The 5,612-nt window shown below is 44.4% G+C and overlaps 1 protein-coding gene across 1 annotated transcript in view; it reads right to left on the bottom strand.

The window, feature by feature from the left end:
• LOC119026241 (nck-associated protein 5-like) overlaps positions 1-3,172 on the bottom strand; it is a 71,343-nt gene extending 68,171 nt beyond the window's left edge. Inside the window, exon 1 of the mRNA XM_037110461.1 lies at positions 2,719-3,172. The gene's annotated coding sequence lies outside the window, so the exon portion shown is untranslated. The remainder of the gene's footprint in view (positions 1-2,718) is intronic.
• Between the last annotated feature and the right edge of the window lie 2,440 nt (positions 3,173-5,612).

Below are 5,612 nucleotides of genomic sequence, written 5' to 3' on the forward strand. Positions count from 1 at the left end.
TGCATTTTACTGCACAGTCAGTATTTTTACTTCTGATAGTAGTAACATTGTTTTACTATATATAAAGTAAAGTGTAGCGTGCAGGGCTTTTACTTTTAGTTGAGTATTTACACTGTGTGGAACTTTAACATAAGTAAAGCATCTGAATTCCTCCTCCACCACACAGTCTGATTACAATGGTGACTGTAGCCACTACTGTTAGCACTACAACAACACAAACAAAGTCAATCCCCACTGAAATTAATAATTACATACTGTCTGTTGGGCTTTAATGGGCTGTGAGTGGCACTGGTGGTGCAAACAAGATGGTAAACATGATATGTTTCCATTATTGATGTTGTTTGAACCACAGTATTCAGTGATTAAGATGGAAGTTTGGAGTATTATGATATGGCGTTCAGTAAACATCTTTCATATCTACACGTGACATGATTAAGGACTTGAAATTCTAACATTGTGATCTAACAAAATGTAATAAGCATGTGGTTCCTCGCCAAACAAATGGCTTTGATCTGGCGCCAAAACTTCAATGTGGTGCTGAGGCAGATGGTCAGTCGGTGATGTAGTTAACACGTCTGGTAATGGTCCAACCAGGACCCTCAGTTGCCCTCAATTAGAAACATTAATGCTAAAATGTATTCCTGTCTCTGCGTTTGGTGTTTATCAGGGCCAAAAGTCTTCATCCAAGCTGTCTTTGATTGCATATGAGAGACTTCAGGATCTCTGCCAGAGGGCCAGATCATGATAAAGTCTCCATATTAAGAAGAGATTTGGGTTTTTGTCCTGTGTGAGTCAATGTTGACTGATTTCCTGTGTACAGCGTAGCTGAATAAGCACCTCTGTGATAGCATCATATTTCGATGATGCTAGGACATCCAGGAAGGACGTTCAGCCGACAGCCAGATAAGATCCCCAACTTTGGCTCAGTTTCCAGTTTGGAACTATTTTTGAACAGTAATGGGACGTCGTGATTGGATGTTTAAACACCAGTCAGGTTCAGAAGTGCTTGTCAGATCCTAGAATAGCTCACGGAGTCCTAAAACCTGTGAGTGAGTTAGCATTTTTGCACTACTTGTTCCCTCTTTTTGAGATTAATGCTTAAAGTGTTATGTTCTTATTAAAATACAGTACATGTTAAATAGCTCTGTGTTCCAGTTGTAATTACTGTTAAAGTGTCTGGTCAGAAATCCATGTTTCCCCTCGCCCTGCTTATGTGGTAAAAGAGAGAAAGTTATTTTCTGGTATCCCTGCACACTTTATCCAATCAGAACAGAGAACTCTATAAAGAGGCGGTCCATGCAGAGAGCAGGATCTTCCTGTTTACCTGCAACGGTGGAACAGGGAAAGCTACCTGGTTGACGGCAAATGGAGCTGCCTCGAAAACAGAAAGGAGTCGTGCAAGTGTGGTGACGTAGAGAGGAGGGAGGGGACGTTAGCTGAAACAACGACAACACGGACAGCAGCTTTAACTAGCCTCTGTTAGCACGAGCTTAAGAGACGTTCAGGTATTGTCCTTGGACATAAAACACATTGATTAACACGCTACGTTTGAATGAAAAAGTGTCTTAAAAAAGGACTGTTGCTAACAAGTGACTACATGAGACCACAGAAGTTATCTCGGACATTAAACATCATCACACTGAACACGGAGGCTCATCAGGCTGAGTTTGGTTGCAAACTATTCCAACTCTAACTGTGTAACGCTTAGACTAATAAATACATAGTGAAGTGGTGACGTTGAAGTCGTGCAGCTATTTATAGCCGACATTAGCTTTTCTCTTCTAGCGGTTGCATTTATGCTTCAAAATTCACAAAAATCATTTTCATCTGAGAAGATTATCTCGCTGTAATCTTGTGTTCGCCTCAGAGTTCATTTTTGGCAATAACACAAAATCCAACTGAAAGAAACAAACAGGCTTTTTGTCGATAGAACCAGAGTGATGCTAACTTCTGGGTTAGCATACAAAAACACATTATCTCTGCTGCTCTGATACTGAAAGAAATGTGAGTTTTGGTAAGCTACCGACCTCTGTGTGACCTCTGGTGGAATTAAAGCCTCTCACTCGTCTTGTGGTTGAACACATACTGATCTGTGATGTGTCTTATTAACCTCTTCAAGGAGCTGAGTTAAATTAAGTTATGTTAATGTAAACTGAACTAATCTGACCTGAGCTGAGCTGAGCTGACCACACTGAGGATGAACTGACTGAGCTGAATTTGTCTTTATCAGACGGGTTCAGATGGGACATCATCTTTTCATCCCTCCCAGTGTGAGGGAACACATTTTCCTCATGTCTGTGTTTTTCCTCTGAACAGAATGAAGCCGAATGCTTTCAAAAACCACAAGGACTTTACTAAATATTTCATTCAGGTCTCTGTCTGTGCCATCCTAGCCTACTTTCCTCTGCACTTTAGGGGAAAACGCAGTGACTTGTTGCTCACCATGATATCTCCTCTGTCATACATTATACATGGAGCTATTCTGCATAGTGCATGCACACGCAGTTCTTCGTCACAGCCACACTGTTGTTCTGTTTGAAGCCTCTGGAAGGAAATCCAAATATTTTCCTCCGTGTGTGTTTACAAGACGAAAGAACAGAAATGAGATCTACACGGCTTTAGTGATTTCTAATGTATTCGTACACACAGGCACGTGCACACAAACAAATCCCATCACCGTGACATTTGAGCGTGCAGGTCAGAGCCCAGCATCCTTACCCTGCCGGTCGCTGCGTGTATCCACGGAGACAGATGTCAGCAGAGGCAGCGGGCTGAGCGGTCTCCGGCGAGGTGTGCAGCACGCCTCGTCCGCATCACATTCACAGACCACCCGAGGGGCAGCGAGCAGCCAGGAGCCACGACTCCACAATCTGGGTCAGTGCCGCTGGAGCCATCCTGATGGGGAAGAAGGTAGACGTCACAGGCCCACATGGATCCCAGCATCCAGCCGCGCTCGCATCCTCTCCGTTTTGGATCCAGATGTAATGAATTCCACAGAGATTCAAATCCACAAGGTCCTCACATCCACGCACGACGAGACCGAGCAGTCACAATGTCTGCACGAAGCATCAGTGCCTCAGCGAAGGACTCTCCGTGTGCCTCCTCCTCCTCGCTCTGCCTCTGCCTAATTCACTGCTTTATCGCTCTATTTCTGTCTTTCTCTGATGCTCACCCATATTTCCACTTCACTGCTCTCTCTCTCTCTCTCTCTCTCTCTCTCCCTCTCCCTCTCTAATTCTCAGCTGTGTCTCAGTGCTCTGCTCAGCCTGTGCCCAGAGGATGTTGAACATGTGTTCAGGGTGGGGGTTGGGGACTGCTGACTTCATAGGTGGCACGCTTACTTCCCACACTGATAGGTTAGGGAGGATGGCACTGTGCGACGTCTAACTGGCAGTCAGATAAAAATCTGCCTCTTTATTCCCTGTAAACGTTCCTATTTTTGAACCTGAGCCGTCGTAGATTGTGAGAGAGTGCTGGAAATCTGTGTGGTGGTGGAGGAGCTGATTTCTGGATTGGATTTCGTGCAGGACTGTCAGAGGGCTCAGGAACGATGAGTGTTTTTGTCCCCCCGCTTTAACACTACTGCCTCTTTCTAGACAGACAAGACACATTTCACTACATTACCCGACTGGAGCAGAGGGTAAAGGGAAGACGTGGGAGGCAGAGTGTGTAGGGGGGGAAAAAAAATGGACAAAACAGAAAAAGCGAGAGGGGAGAGGGGAGGGGGAGAACAGAGAAAGCAGCAAGAAAGAGAGGAAGAGGAGAGAACAGAGAGCTTTGGAATATTTATAGAAGGCTGGAGACTGATGTAAAGAAATAAGCTCCTCTATTTCGGTGCTGTGACACACGGTCGCATCTCGGATGGTACGCTGTCAGGCTAAGTCAAATCAAAGGGATCCTATGGTGCGTCTGCAGCAGCATGCAGGAGCATCCATGTCTTTATCCAACCGCAAAAAAATAGATTTAGCCATCATCCCAAATGGATGTTGATTCAGTGATTTGCTGCAGAAAGATCCCAAAGTGCATTTTAATCAGGGACATGATGGCCTTGTGACGATCATAAGAGCCATTAGACTCTGAGCCACATAACCAATTAGGTTACTTGGAGATGAAGATTGGGGGGGAAGAAGGGATTTTGTGGGAAAATATGAAATTCACTGGTTTTATTTTTAGCCTCTTTTTCACGGGAAGTGCAATGTGTCAAAATGAGAATTTTTTTTTTTTGAAAATTAGTCGAGTCAAAATAGATTTTATATGCCAACAAAAACACGAGTGTGTGTGTGTGTGTGTGTGTGGAGACGAGGATACCTCTGGGCTTATGCTGTGACCTAGATTAGGCCTTGATGCTCCCAAGCCTGGCAGGCAGAGTGTGTGTGTGTGTAAGTGTGTGTGTGTGCGCGCCATCCATAGAGTAAATGCATGTGTGTGTGGATGCAGAAGAGGGAGGAAGACAGCAGCGAAGAGGAGGAGGAGGAGGAGGGAGAAAGGATGTGTGTGTGTGTGTGTGTGTGAGGGAGGCAGACCGTTGTTGTGTATGTATGCATGAAACGAAGCTGCATGGCTGCGTCGCTTGTGTGACTAAGAGCCTCAGCTGGATGACATACAAAGGGGTGAATGTTCACGCAGTAAGAGAGCTTATCCAAAGAAGCGTGCGCACACATTGATGAAAAATTGCACAGCTTCTGCCTCAGAAGGCAACCTTATGTAAGTTTAATGCAGGAAGATGAGAAATCACACAACAAAACGAAAGGGGAGTAAATTCAGGCATTGAAACTGGAGGATTCTGTGAATTGGATTGGCACCTTCTGTGTGTGTGGATTATAAACTCTGGAATCGCTCATTTTCCTCACAAAAAAGAACAAAGTTGAGCATTTTCTAATGCAGTTTTTGGCTGTAAAGCCTCACTCTGACCTTGCTTTTGTGCCTCATCCGTACAGCTCAAGTTATTAATACTTAATGAGTCAAATCTATACCTCCTTACTCCATGAAAGTGCTGCTATTCAAAGCATTATACTCCCCTTATATAAGAAATGAGTGGAATCATCTCGCCCCAGTTAATTCCTGACCTGTCCTCTGGCCAAACTCGTCCCCGTGTTATTAAATGGTTAATCCCGTGCGTCACGAGCTTACACTAAATGGTAAACAACTATGGCCGGGTTGTAAGTGAGTTTCACTATAACATGTTCATGGAAACGCAGCCAAAACGTTTGATGTTTCTCGAAGATTTCAGGCCATGACTCGTGATAAAAATAGCAGTTTCACACACACAGATGGTGACTCTCCCACAGAGTCATGCACGGTAAGGCTGATGGTGGAGAATGATGGGAAAAGACTCATCAGCAGAGACTCATCAGTAAACATAAGTGGTCCATTTGCTCCAAACAGGAAACGGCACACACACACACACACACAGAAGAAAATTTAAATTCCACGCTGGAGGACGACATGCTGTTTTTTTTCTTTTTATAGTTTCCGTCTTGGTTGGGAAGAAAAGAAATCCAAATCAAATCCAAGTGTCAGATTAACAAGGTGGCGAGCAGACAGGTGTGTTACAGAGGATGTGGAAGTATCTGCTTCAGTGCAAAGTCGATCTCCCCTCCAGACAAAAAACA

This window comes from Acanthopagrus latus, chromosome 9 (assembly GCF_904848185.1).
Source record: "Acanthopagrus latus isolate v.2019 chromosome 9, fAcaLat1.1, whole genome shotgun sequence".
Lineage (NCBI taxonomy): Eukaryota > Metazoa > Chordata > Actinopteri > Spariformes > Sparidae > Acanthopagrus > Acanthopagrus latus.